At 42.0% G+C, this 15,292-nt stretch overlaps 1 long non-coding RNA gene across 3 annotated transcripts in view; it reads left to right on the top strand.

Annotated features, from left to right (window-relative positions):
• The window catches only part of LOC121400694, a 30,603-nt gene extending 23,722 nt beyond the window's left edge, over nucleotides 1-6,881 (top strand). For all 3 annotated transcript variants that reach the window (XR_005965922.1, XR_005965921.1, XR_005965920.1), the window contains one exon: nucleotides 6,199-6,881. This is a non-coding gene — a long non-coding RNA (uncharacterized LOC121400694). The remainder of the gene's footprint in view (nucleotides 1-6,198) is intronic.
• The last annotated feature ends 8,411 nt before the right edge of the window (nucleotides 6,882-15,292 follow it).

Here is a 15,292-nt window from a genome sequence, read left to right as displayed (position 1 = left end):
CGGTGGCAACCCTATCACCAAATAATTTCACTTTCATAATAATGCTGAAAAGTAATTATAATATTATATAGGCTGGCTGATCTATAAATGAATGGGATGAATACCTCCCTTTTCTGAAGATATTGTTTAAAAAAAATGCAAATAATGGTAAATACACATAAGGCTATCGTCACGCGTTGCAGGCACAGAAAAGCCAAAACCGATGGGCTGTGTACAGACACACGGACAGATATCGGAGGGAATATGAATAGTTTTGGATTTTCTCACCAATGTTAAAATCTCTAATGCACATTTATCAAAATTTGAATTTCTAATTCATGTGAGCTTTTTTGAACTCCTATAAATTTGAATACACTCGAAATTTGATTCGGGGTTATTTTAATTAAAAAAAAATCGAATATCTAAAACTCGCACAAATTTTACCGGCTTGAAAACTCAAGTCAAATCTGACTTAACTCAATTCGAGTCTTTTTCTTCGAAATAAACTTGAATGTCAGGAAGGCTACTTACGTCCAAATTGGTCCTTGGACCTCTCCCATTGACTTATACATGAACTCGCCAGGTTTTAGGTGGCGAATAATCAAATTAGAGTCCTTAAAGGGCCAGAGTAAGATAAATCTCGAAATTCAAATTCGAATTAAAACTTGAATCAATTTTGGAAAATTCACAATTAGTTTAATTTGAGAGTTTTGACCATAAAACAAATTCTAATTTGAATTTTCAATTCGACCCTTAATAAATCTGCCCCTTAATTGCATATGGCTCCTTATCACTACTTAGTTTAACCACAGTCATAGTTACAGGTCTGCTTTGTTTTATTTTTAGGAATATCTTTGCAAAGGCAATTTGTTTTGCCTAAAACCGAGGTTTTTCAACGTTGCTTGCTCTGTGGCTGTCGTGTGTTAGGAGTTAAAAGCTGTTAGGTGTATGATATGCCTGTTGCAGTGTTGTGAAATCCACATGTATTTTTAAGCAGTGAGCCCAAGTAGAGCTTTCTTCTGTTCTTTCTTCTAATTTTGCAAATCCATTTCTGAAAATTCAACCCTTTATGAAATCCATTACTATAATTATTATTGTTTAGCAGGGATGCACGGGATGCACCGAATCCCGGATTCGGTTCGGGATTTGGCCAGGATTTGGCCTTTTTCAGCAGGATTCGGCCAGATTCTTCTGCCTGGCCGAACCGAATATGAACGCTAATGTGCAAATTAGGGGCGGGATGGAAAACGCAGGACTTTTTGTCACAAAACAAGGAAGTAAAAAATGTTTCCCCCTTCCCATCCCAAATTAGGATTCAGATTCAGTTCCGTATTGAGAATCTTTCTCAAAGGATTCGGGGGTTCGGCCAAATCCAAAATACTGGATTCGGTGCATCCCTATTGTTTATTATATAAAAACAAAGCGATAGAAACAATACCTTTGGTAACCCACATTTTATTCACTGACTGATCCCAGGTATAATGGTTTGTGTTGATGACGGAAATCTTGAGTGTGCGCCCCCTATGCTAGAGCTGGCCCTGTGTTAACTTACTTTTACATTCATTTGTTAATCAAAGACCATTTTTACCCCATATGAATTAGTATAGGTCACAGTGGAATAGTAAGTCAAAGAGCTAATAACTTAGCAGAAAGTTGGTGTAAAGACAACAACGTTTGCACCTGGTCTAGTAACCCATAGCAACCACTTAGGGACCAGTATACCAGTATATTCTTGTAAAAGAAGGAAGAAATTCTTCTCATTCAGCAAAGCCTTTTTAGCGTTTTATTGAACATATCTAATAAGCAGATTAAAGTCAATGACTGGGTGTCACTATGTTACAATGTCAGTACACGTCCTACAGACACAAACTCTCGTGCCCGGAATATCCCTCATCAGAAATGCTGCCATTTCAATTCTAAACACTATCAGAGTGACTAAGGCACCCCCTGTTCCTGTTGCAGGAGTAGCTTCCCCCTGAAACAAACTTTTTGAGCAACACAACAAATACAACCATTCTGCAGGCAGGGAAAATAAATTACTGAGCAACAACAATTTACACACAACAGTGTGTCAAGGTCATTTAAAAAAGCCTGTTTGTGTCCAAAGTTGCACCATCTTATGTGCTATCAGTTGATTGGTCGATGAGTTTCTAGATGTAGTGCACCCCACACAATTTCCAGAAAACCATGCCTGTTTAGAGTGCTTTATTCTTTACCATATCAATAATAATAACATCGTTTAGCTTATTTTAAATTGCCATGACATCAGAGTGGCAGAACTAGGATATTTAATGTCGGACGGTGACATCAGGGGCAAGGTTATGATGCGGCAGCCAGTGATTGGCCAGATTCCGTGTCAGTCAATGCCTGTTTGGATTTCAGACCTTTTGAACCATACGGCCTCTGTGTGAAAACTGATTTCTTTTTTGGATTTGTGCACTCGATTTGGATGTGAATGAATATTTCCATGCACTCCATTGCAAAGGGCCCACTGGCTTATGGCTCCCCTCACTAATACAAAGTTGACTGTGTTAGTGAGTGCTGCATTGGCGAGGGTTGGGGGAGGCATTTAAGCACCCCCGTAGCTTACGCGTCATTCAGAGGGACAAGGCAAGATTTTTGATCCAGCACTTTCTGCAGACAGCAGCAGAACCCAGGGTGCAAGTACTCTTTCGACGATTGCTAAATTACCCTTTCTGATTTGAATGCAGAAATGTGAGTAGTTTTCCCTATTGTATTTCAAATATTAAGTAGATAAATAAAAGTGCATTTCTTTCAGTGTCAGGCTTCGTTGCCCCTGCCCAGAAAGTTGCCTCTTCCCCTGCCCAGATCAGGTACTGGCAAATTAAGGAGAATGGAGGACTAGGTTGGATGCCAGGTTTTGGGAAGAGGGTCCTTCAGTCACAGTCCTGGTGGGCCCGAGCTGCCCAGTCCTGCCTTGATTTCTATTCCTATGTTTTTAGAAATGTTTTATGTATGGTTTATGATGAGGTTGCACCCACGCTATGTTTCTGTAAAACAGCCCTGTGCATAGACTAATATTGCAATAGTCTGACAAGCGGTGGTACAAGATAGTTGCCTGTGTATAGATACTGTTATGGGCTCTTGTCATGCAATTGCAAGTCTGTTGGAAGCCTCCCTTGTTATATCCCTCCTCGAGCAAACAGTCACGCAATCCAATTCTTTCCAGTGAAGCACGCAACTCTCTGCATTCTTTATAATGACGCAAAGCAGGCAATTGGAAACTTCCATCCCATCTTGTTTACACTGGAAGGAGATAGGATAGAGGTAGAAAGACTGATTACAATGGTGTGAAACATATTTTCTATGCTCTGCATGAATAAGAAACTCCCTGCGTTTTTTTTTGTTATACAAACCTCCAGAAATCCACATGGTTATAAGGACTACTTGCACATTACACATTGTGGACAAAACCCTTTTCAGTAACAAAATAATAAGCTTAATATTCTCTATAGAAACATGTACCTGTGTATTTAAGGATGAGTCTAGAACCAACAATATGTTTGGCTGCTGAGAGCTGAGGCTTGATAAAGGGCCAGGTGGGCCCGAAACGTTGCCTAATTGTATGATGTGGGCTAAATAAATTTTTGGTGCACTTTTGCAACTTAAATACAGTGTGCTGCTGGTTCCTTTTTACTAGCTGCTGAGAGCTGGACCTAGCAGATGCATTAGAGCCTGGAGTCTGACTTGGCGGCTGTAGTAATTGGAAAAGCAGTGTTTAATTCTGTCCCACTATGGTAATAAGAAGCATAGTTACAGTATATATAGCTCAATAGTAACATTTTCTGAAAAAAATATAAGCCATAAGGTTCAGCCTCTATCTAAAAGACTCTGCAAATTGATCCAGAGAAAGTAAGACAAGCCCCCACTCCTCCTTAGGCGAGCAGTCAAGTCAACTTCTTTACAATCATGAAAAATACGGTTCTTCTCTACCCAAAAATAGCAATTAAATAGCTTCCCCGCACTTTCTATGTGTGCTATTTAGCCCCTGCACGTCTTAAGGAATGGCTTTTGCAATTAAATATATATTTATGTTTATGGCATCCTTCTTTAAGAACTTCTTTTTTAAGGAACCATCTTCAGTTTCCCAGGCATTATCTTGTGTATATATATATATATATATATATATATATATATATATATATATATATATATATATATATATATATATATATATATATAGTGTGTCCAAGAATGTCCGCACTCGTTCTCCGTTTTAACTCACTCCGGGTGCTGTGCTTGATTTGTTAGTAGACAAATATAGACGGTTAGCACAAACTCCTGTTCAATTGCCATTTATCAAATAGTAGGCTTCATATCAAATCACATCAACGTTTCTGTTCATGGACTAGAACCTTTGCCAAGATGTACGGCCTTGACATGATATGAAGCCTACTATTTAATAAATGACAATTGAACAGGAGTGCGTGCTAACCGTCTATCGTTATATATATATATATAGAGAGAGAGAGAGAGAGAGAGAGGCCGAAGCTAAAGTTTCGGCTACCACTCGTAGCCTTTATCACTTTGATAAAGGCTAAGGGGCTGATTCACTAAATTCGAGTGAAGGATTCGAAGTAAAAAAACTTCGAAGGTTTTTTTGGGCTACTTCGACCATCGAATGGGCTACTTCGAACTTCGACTACGACTTCGAATCGAAGGATTCGAACTAAAAATCGTTCGACTATTCGACCATTCGATAGTCGAAGTACTGTCTTTTTAAAAAAAACTTCGATCCCCTAGTTCGGCAGATAAAAGCTACCGAAGTCAATGTTAGGTCCCCATAGGCTTGCCTACGTTTTTTTGATCGAAGGATATTCCTTCGATCGTTGGATTATAATCCTTCGATCGTTCGATCGAATTTTCTGCGCTAAATCCTTCGACTTCGATATTCGAAGTCGAAGGATTTCAATTCCTAGTCGAATATCGAGGGTTAATTAACCCTCGATATTCGACCCATAGTGAATCAGCCCCTAAGAGTGCTAGCCGAAACATTAGCTTTCTGCTCTAATAAACACAAGAATTTTTGCATTAAAAGACCAGTAACATAAAAAAATTTGTTTCTACATAACGAAAAAAAACACCAAGACACATTTAACTTTAAATTCGCAAAGTCTTTATTAAGTGATAAATTCTCCGCTTGCGCTCCTCTTCAGAAACGACGACAGAGCGACGATCCATCGTGCGGCGCTCGATTTCTCCTCCCTGCCATCTATAGGGATAGCCAGGGAGGAGAAATCGAGCGCCGCACGATGAATCGTTGCCCTGTCGCCGTTTCTGAAGAGGAGCACAAGCGGAGACGCGGTAAGTTATTGCTTAATAAAGACTTTGTGAATTTAAAGTTTAATGGGTTTTTTTTCATTAAGTACAACATTTTTTTTTTTTTAAATTTTCTTTTATGTTACTGGTCTTTTAATGTGTTTATTAGAGCAGAAAGCTAACGTTTCGGCTAGCACTCTTAGCCTTTATGTCCTGTGAGTGCGATCCTCTGTCTCTGAGTATATATATATATATATCCTACAGTCTGCCCCCCCCCTGGCCTACATGGTGGAGGGACGATAATGGAAGCCTGTGCTGACTACTCCCCCTTTTAAACCACATATGACATTAAAAAAAAACTTAAAACTTAAAACACTTGAGAGCAATGCTCCCTTGCCCTCTGCTTGTCTTCCTCCTGCCCACCGCGATTATCATTTTTCTTAATAAAGTGGCTGACATCGTATACAGCGACAGAGTAGTGTAAGTCACTGAACCATAATTAACTGCCCAAGCAAACCATAAGTCAGGCCGTCTACTACATTAATACATTGCAATAGCTTCCTGTATTGTTGTGGGCGAGACAATGAGTTAGTGGCCACATTTGCAATGCAGACAAGGAGAAAAAGAAAAGCTGAGTGATTGCGCACTTCATTATTTCAAACTGCAATATTAATGGGGTTTTAATCTGATTAATGTATGAAAGGCCATTGTAACTTTATACATATTACACCTATTCATATTTGCATCTTAAGATGTGATTATAAGGTGTGATGGATACTTAAATTGCCCAGGCTAAAGAGCTGCGAATTTGAAGCAGGTCATTTCCATAAAAAGCACATTTAACATCGATAGAAACCTGGTGATACAGCATATCATATGTAGGACTCTTTAGCTTGCGTACATAGAGAAGGAATACTCAACATTTTGTCTCTATTACAGATGAAGACTGGCGATCCAGAAGATGGCGCCCACAAGGTCCGCTGCTCCCCGCGGATGGAAAAAGTCTGATTTCGAAAATCCGCCAGAACTGCCAAGGTTGCATTGGGAGAAGTCCTGCAATAATCCAAAGATTTTGTGGTTTTCGGGCAAAAAATCCAAAAAAGACTTCTTGCGGAAAATCCCAAAAATTCGTACAATCCGAATTTTTCACAAATTTGTCCGGTTTTTTTCCAGCACAGGAAATTTTCAGGGAAAATGTATTGATAAATAAGAGGAAAAAACCCGTGCAAATTTGGTCAGAGTACTTTTCAGAGAATAATGAGATAAATTTGGACTTTGATAAATGGGCCTCCCCATGTGGTGTAAATTTGTCTGAACGCAAAATTGTCAGTGTGCACCACTATATGTTGTATGTACTTGTGTTAAATCCTGTGTTTAGCCTGGAGTGAGCATTGTCAGAACTGAAGCTTCCACCATGTGAATAGGACTTTCTTTTCTGAATAGCCTAAGCCAGTGATCCCCAACCAGTGGCTCTCAAGCAACGTTACTCAAAATTTCTCCACAAGGAACACTCTCTTAATCTCTTCAAGAAAAAACTCAGATTCTTCCTTTTGGAGAACTAGAACATTAGTCTAGTCGGCCACTTAAGGGACAATGCCTTTACTCTGTGCACTTTTCCCCTCCAATTTATGCCTGTATATTATCCACTTAGATTGATAGCTCTACGGGGCAGGGACAGGGCAGCTTTGTGTACGTGTATATATATATTTATTGCAGTGGTGTTAACTAGATATACAGCAGACCCCAAGGTCACAGGGGGCCCGACCACAGGGTCTGCTGTACTGTAGTCCCTCTCTGGCCCTTCTCCTATATATAGCAGAGCGCTGTGAGTTCTGGGAGATGCAATGCGAGTGGGCTGGGAGAGCGGGGAGGAAGCACTGTTCGCACCCTTGACAGCGCCAAAGCCATGCCACCTCCTTCTGAAGTCCCGAACAGCCGAAAGGGCGAAAAGACCCGAAGTCACGAAAACAGACGAAATTGAAGTCCTGAAGCGCCGAAAAGACCCGAAGTCACAAAAGGAGGTAAAGTTGAAGTCTTGAAGCCATGAGTTCAATTCCTCTGAACACCAATGTGTGGCTTTTTTAAAAAAAAATATATTCTTTTGGGCCCCAATTTTTTTTTTACTTGTAATGGGGGCCCTGGCACCAATGTTTTTTTCAACTTATAGGGGGGCCCTGGTCCTCAATAGCTTTTTATAACTTGTGTGTGGGTTACCTTTTTTAGCGCTGATGTCCGTGTGGTCTTTTAACTGTGATATGGAGTGGGTGGCACCTGGGGCGGCCCAGGGGGCCCCAAAAATTTTGTTGTACGGGGAGACATCATTTCTAACGGCGGCCCTGGGTGTGACCAAGTGATGCCATTGATTTATTGTATTTATATTGTTATTTGTTTTGTTACTCTCTGTATAATTCTATATATTGTATTGTTTATATACTGTACAGTGTATTTATTGTACAGAGCTACAGTGCTTTACAAATAAAGTTATACATATATTAACAGGGCCCAATATATTTGTAAGGAGTCCATGGCCAGTTTAGATCCAGTATATAATTTTCCTGCTAAGACTTTCTCCAGAATGACACAATCGCATGCACTAATTGTGCCTTTTAGTCCCCTGGGCACTCTGATATTTTTGATTTTTTTTCAATCCAATTTAGAAATAATTTCTGGTAATCATATGCCTATTGTTATCACATACGACAAAATAGTCACTTTGTGTTGTGTAAGGCATTTTAAGGAGCCAGTCAGGCCCGGACTGGCAATCTGTGGATTCTGGCAAATAGCAGGAGGGCTGCTGTAACATGTGACAGACACTCACTGTTTAGTGAGCTGCTGGGGGGGATGTTTGGGCCTCTGTGTACTTGAAATGCCGGGCCATAGGCAGATTTTCATTAAGGCTTGGAGAGGCTAAGGGGTCCATTTACTAAAGTGCGGTAAATCTGACTTTAAGTTTCCGCATGTTATCGCTGAGAATATTTTTCCGCCAGAATATTCACAGCGACTAAGTTTACTAAACAGCGATACGTTCAGAAGTCATTGCGATCACTTGCGGTAACTACGTTAATGAACCTGCATACGTTAGCGGTAATTTTAGCGAGTTGCGAATTTTCTGGTGACAAATTACGTTTTTGCGAATATTTATGCTATAAAATAGTCTTGTTTTATGGCAGTTATTATGGCAATTTTTTACTGTGACATTTATGGCCAGAAATGAATCTTCAAAATTCATAAACTTTATTGACTGATGATTATACCATCCAACAACATCACCAGAGTAACACCAATCAAACATGTCTGCATCATATAAACCCAAGAGAATCATATGAACAAGAAATGATACCAGTCAATCTCTTTGCTTCATAGAAATGCACAGTTTAATGTAGCCAATCACAATGAAACCAAAAAAGCGTAGAGGCCGACTTATCCTTGGACTGTGCTGCCAATAATACGACTCTGAGCTGAAACTGCTGCTGTTGCACCAGATAGAAGCAGAAGCCAAAACATCCTGTCAGCAATAGCTACAGATCTGTCTCCTGTCAGCAGAGAATGATGGGTAAAATAAACAATATTATGGGATATTTCCTGCCCCTTAAGAATATTCTGGTGAAAAAATACTTTTACGCCACTACATAGGTGGCGGTAAAATATTCTTGCATAAATTTTGTCTTTTGCACATTTTGCTGTTTAGTAAACCAGGCTTTTATGTGTGCGTAGCTTTATTTTCAGTGAATGCAATAACTGGCAAAAACATATTTTTGCGCAAGAAAATTCGCAAATTTATATTTACCGCAGGTTAGTAAACTGGCGAAAACAGATTTGGCGACAAATTTGTATATATTTTGTGCGAATATTTTTATCCCGCTTAAGTAAACGGACCCCTAAGCCTCCCCAAAGCTGTTTGCCTAAAGAATTAAAAGAAAAAAAAAGTAAAATCTTGTATCTCACCAATGTATCTATTTCAGTTTGTCTGGGGGGGCAGATGGTGCTGCTGACTAGTGTCTGTCTGGTGATGATTTCATCATGAGATTTGCACTGAAAAATCCTGTGAGATTTCGGAGCTGATCTGTGTACCGGGGAGTTAGGGAGTAGGTGAGACTGAGCTTTAGTAGAAATACACTGGCACACACGGCAATTCAAACAGGGAAATCCCTTGTGTCTTTATTTGCAGAGAAGCAACGTTTCGGGGCAGTACCCCTTTGTCAAGACTGAGCTTTACCCAGGATGGTTGTTTGTTCTGGGGATCAGGGCCAAGAGACAAAGGATAAGTGGTTTTGGAAGGAGTTATTAAAATGGGTTATTGGCACAAAACATAAACTGTGAAATGTGATGCAGATGTTATTGTGCCATTGTGGCCGATCACACTTTCACATCTCTGTGAGTTTCAGTCAACACCTACCTGAATAGTTCAATGGAAACATTGTTATTGAATATTGGTGACTGTTTCCTTAAGGGGTTAAAGGCGTTGTATCCTTAGCTGCCTACCAAATAAATATGCTATTCCTTCTTACTGGATTGCTGCCTTCATTTGTTTCACTGATTGCAGCATACATGCCTTAAATGTATTTCCCAGGGTCAGACTGGGCCGGCAGGACACCGGGAAAAAACCTGGTGGGCCCCCGGCTCTTGTGGGCCCCGCCAGCCCAGACCCGCAATCTGCATTTCTAAAGTTCCCTCAGTGTGTGCGCACCTAAAGGTTTTCCTGCCGCGCTCAGCTCTCACAGTGCGTGCGCGCACCTTAAATTCTTTCTGGCGCAACCGGGTCTTCCTTCTGTGACCGGCTCTCACAGTGTGTGTTCGCGCACACGAGTGGCCACGGGCCCCCCAGTCCGACCCTGGTATTTCCCCCATTCCTCTGGGTCAGCTAGCAGATCAGGTGACCATAGACGCACAGATAATATTAAACAAAATACATTTTCGTACGATATTCGGTGCGTGTATGGTGGATGGAAAACTGATCGGTTGCCTTTGAAGGTCCCAAACATCGGCCATTGTTAGTGCTGAATTGTCAAATACAGGTAGAATTCTAGTGTTTCTACCTGTATATCTACCTCTACATCTGATGATTCAGCTCTACACGTGTGTATTGAAATAAATGATCTTTCTTGGAAAGATCTTTTCCAAGAAAGATCGTCTATGGCCACCTTTAGGCTACTTTCCCTTAGTTTTTTTTTCAATCTCATATATTATTATACTGTATTACTTTGAAACTGCAGTAAAAAGCAGCCACTGTTTTTTGCAAGGGGACCAAAATATATCTGCATTACTTTCTGCATGTAAGATGTCTCATAAGTGACACAGTTATCATATCCCTTGTGTTTTATGTGAAAGTAGACCAATAATACACATAGTTTAATGCTTAACAACCCAATCATTAGCCCTGATTTCCAGTAATGTGGGTGAACTGAACTTTTTCTATCATTTTGCTAATAAGAGAGTGCTATGAATATAATTTTCATAGTAGTCTGGGCTTTGTCCATGGCAAGTGGAAAACTATTTAGTACTTAACCATGGAGTTTGTGGGCCCATCAGTTAGTAGCTGTTAAGTCGGCCCATGTATGGGTCAGAGTTCAGTTGTAATCCTCCCTGTTTGCTCAGACAGGTGAATTACAACTTTTGCCAGTGTTTATAATATGGGACTGAATCAGCCGTTTCTCTGCCAGTGAAAAATCTGTTGATGTAACATTAGACTTAGCCTACCCAAACAACAAAATCACCCTCCTCCTATAGACAGGGCCTAGAGATACTTTCCGTACTATATCTCCAAGCCCCGAATAGCATCTCAGTTAAGAGGGAATATGAAAATGATATGCTGCTGCTGCTGCAGAAGGTATTGCAACAGGGAACTACTGAGAAATGCCAACACATCGCCTCCCCCCATCATGGCGTAGCTCCCGCTCGAATGCAGCCAATCACAAGCAGGAGTGTGGCTTCCACAGACGGGCTGTTCATTTGCAGCGCTGGGCGTGATTTATCTGTGGGATATAGGCAGAGGAGAGAGGATGATGAGGGCTATTAAAATGTAGGGCGATGCTTTTTATGATTGAAGTCTGTATTACAGCGGCCATAAAGCAAGGCAGCGAGCGACCATTAACATTTCCATCATCAGATCTCGCAGCCTGTCACAGGCGCATAACTCATCTTTACTGCGAGGCTCTATACGCCAGGCCTGATACAATGTCTGAAGAGATACGCAGCGTTTGTGGGAGAGGTGGGGGGAGAGCTTGCTTGGGATGTAATGTCCTTCACGGAATTATTCCCCCATTTTTACCAAACTGTCTTCCCCCCCCCTTCCTTCACCCACACACTTGTTCAGCCAGACGCATAAGGACGCTCTATCCGTGTGTTCTTCACAGAGTGGACACTGACTCAGGACTGTCCTTCCCCTTCATCGCACCCTTCCATCCCTCTGACACTTTCTCTAGCCATCTAGTAAAGAGCTGCAGCTCCCACTCCTGTCCCATGCTGATCCCCTACTCACAAGGAGACACAACTGCTCACTAGGGTTGCCACTGGCCTGGCTGGTAAAAATGACGCTTGATATGAATGTTATAAAGAGGAAAAAACTGCAAGAATAAAGGAAGGCCAGTATTTTTTTCCAGAAAAGGTGGCAACCCTACTGCTCACCCATCTGCCCTTCTAGCTCCCAAATCCCGCTGGGACTGCTGATTTGTCAATACTGTTATACATGTCTTTGTCTCCATGTCCGTCTCCCGTCATTTATTAACCCTCTCAGTGACTGCACCCTTTCATAGCTATTTGGACTGGGACGTTAGATTCTGGAGGCTTTTGCTTTTAGATTAGGTACGCAGGCCCGGATTTGTGGAAAGGCCACCTAGGCCCGGGCCTAGGGTGGCAGGATTTTAGGGGGGCGGCATGCTGCTCAACCACACCTACGTTTGTTCAAAAACACTGGGGATGCGCTGGAGATACAACCATTTTTTAAATTTCCCATGCGCCAATCCCCATTGCTCCTGTCCCCCTGGAGGGGAGAGGGGCGACGAACGGCCCTGTTGGTACGCAGCACCTTTAAGAACACCGGCGCAGGACATCATAAAATATTAAATATACATTGACTATTTTCCAATTTCTTTTTGTCACTTTGTCTGCAGTGCACATTGCAAGAGTTATTTGCACTCCCAGAATTTTGTTTCAAAGTAAAATATTCCCCATAGCTTCCCATTTTCTTACTGTCCTCATATCTGACGTGCCCTGACTGGGTGCTAGCGGCACCTAATGGCTTAACTACAGCTTTCTATTTGTATTTCAGCTACAAGTTCCAGCACAGCATTATTAGGGGACCTAGGAGCAAGCACACAGATAAACTGGAGGGCCACAGGGTATGGGTAAGAGTGGCTGCTCATATTTTGTTTCTGCCCATACAGATTTAATAAATACCCACATACTAGAGGCCTGCACAAGTCTAAGCTGGACCCGCTTATCTGTCTTCTTGATCCCATGGATTCCACCGGAGCCGCTCCCAGCAGCCATTGCCAGAAGTGTGACGTTGCCCAGAAGTGACATCATGTTGACATCATTATTCTCATATAAATTGGTATAATAAAAGGTTTCAAGTTTTCCTCCTTTTACATTGTTGTTTTGTGGTCTCACCTATATATTATACATAATACATCGCCCTGATTTTACATTTTCCTGGATTTTACACCATTTTATTCTGGTCCCCTGTAAAATGTAAAATGGGGGTTCTACTGTATATAGTCAGACACAACAAGCCCTCTCATTCCATCTCACACAGATGTGACTTTATGTTTTAGGTCCCACACTGGTATTCAATGCCTAGCGTGTAGAGGGAGTTTATTTGGATATAACTGGAGCTACTGTGCAAGGGCTGAAAGCATTACCCTGTGATCCAGCGATCAAGTCATTGTATTGTTGGTGAGACACCAGCAGCTGTACAATGGTCTCACGCACATATACACACACATACACACACACACACACAGAAATAGAAGCTAAAGCAACCACCTGGCATGACCTTGTAAGCAGTAGGCCAGACACACCCATTCATACCATTCCCATCTGAGCTAGATTTTCCCTTGGGAAAGCCTCGGCTCTTCTAGGAGGTGCAAGTGAAATTGATCCGCAATGCAAGAATGACCAATAATCACTGCTGTAGATTACAACTGAAGTGTTAAGTGCGGGCATCAACATTAAATTATAGCACAGAGGTGCACTTGTCTACAAACACATTCATACAGACCAACGGAATATATAAAAGCCCTTAAAGGGATTCTGTCATGATTTTAGTTTTTATTTCTAAATTACACTGTTTAGACTGCAAATAATTCACTCTATAATATAACATTTCATTACTGAACCAGCAAGTGTATTTTTTTCAGCTGTATTATTGGTGTGTAGTAGGCTTCCAAATTAGGAAAACTGGTCAGGATTTCCTATGATTGACGCGGCGACAGGCCAAACGTCTGTGATTATGTCATAGCCCCACCCCTGAAGTCACTGTCCCACCCCCACCATCTCATGGCCGGCCCCCTGCACGGATTGCACCGGGCAGAAAGGTGGCAACCCTAGTGTGTAGGCGCCATCTCAGGTCATTTTGCCTGGTCATGTGCTTTCAGAAAGAGCCAGCACTTTAGGATGGAACTGCTTTCTGGCAGGCTGTTGTTTCTCCTACTCAATGTAACTGAATGTGTCGCAGTAGGACCTGGATTTTACTATTGAGTGCTGTTCTTATATCTACCATGCAGCTGTTATCTTGTGTTAAGGTGGCCATACACGGGCAGATAAAGCTGCCAATATTGGTCCTTTAGACCAATACAGCAGTTTATATGCCCGTTTATAGGGGCTACCGACAGGTCTTCTGACCATCAATCGGGAAGGTTTCATTTTTTCGGTGACCGACACGTCGGAGCCCATTGCTCCTCATTGTAATCCGATCGTTCGGCCCTAGGGCCGAATGTTCGGATTACCCTGATATAGCCCTGCCATTGGTGGGAATACCGGGGAAAGATCCGCTCGTTTGGTGATGTTACCAGACGAGCATATCTCTTTGTGTATGGCCAGCTTTAGGAAGCTGCTATCTCGTTACCTGTCCATTGTTCTGTTGTCAGGCTGCTGGGAGGGAAAGGGAGGGGGTTATATCACTTAAACTTGCAGTGCAGCAGTGAGGGTCTGGCCACACAGGCAGATTCAGGGAGATTAGTCGCCAGGTGACTAATCTCCCGGTCTGCCTTCCCCTGCGTTCCGCTGACTAAAATGTAAATTGCCTGGGGGCAGGCACACGGATCGCTTAATTTTCCGAAGTTGCCCGAAGTTTCCTCGTGAGGCAATTATGCGCGACTTTGGAAAACTAAGAGTTCCGTGTGCCTGCCCCAGGCGATTTACATTTTAGCTTGCGGAAGGCAGGGGAAGGCAGACTGGGGAGATTAGTCGCCGTGAGGAAGAGGAGATTTGTCGCCTGGCAACTAATCTCTTCGAATCTGCCCGTGTGCCCAGACCCTTAAAGGGATCCTGTCATCGGAAAACATGTTTTTTTCAAAATGAATCAGTTAATAGTGCTACTCCAGCAGAATTCTGTACTGAAATCCATTTCTCAAAAGAGCAAACAGATTTTTTTTATATTCAATTTTGAAATCTGACATGGGGCTAGACATTTTGTCAATTTCCCAGATGCCCGGGGCGAGACTTCGCTTTTAGTGAATTAGCGTATTCGTAGCGTATTTGCTCCTGGCGAAGTGGTGTGATGGGTGCGAAGCTGAAACTGGCGAAAATTCACCCATTAGTGAATCTGCCCCTTAGTCTCCATGGGAAAATCAAACTTGCCCAAATGATATTGGCCAGATATTGCTCAGGTAGCCCAGTAGATTGTCCCCATACACAGGCCCCTGTATGGCCAACTTTATTTGGAATTCTTATATTGTGCTGGGATAACAGATTTAGTAGTGTTGTGCCTCTAATTCCTAGCCTCTATACTGTGTCCATGATTATTCCTGCACTGGTGCTGCCTACAGTTGCTCGTAATTCTCTCATTTTACCGAATCCTTAGCTGGTATTTTGT

The sequence above is a fragment of the Xenopus laevis genome, chromosome 2S, assembly GCF_017654675.1.
Source record: "Xenopus laevis strain J_2021 chromosome 2S, Xenopus_laevis_v10.1, whole genome shotgun sequence".
Lineage (NCBI taxonomy): Eukaryota > Metazoa > Chordata > Amphibia > Anura > Pipidae > Xenopus > Xenopus laevis.
Note: the sequence above shows the minus strand (reverse complement) of the source record. Positions and strands in the feature narration are given on the sequence as shown.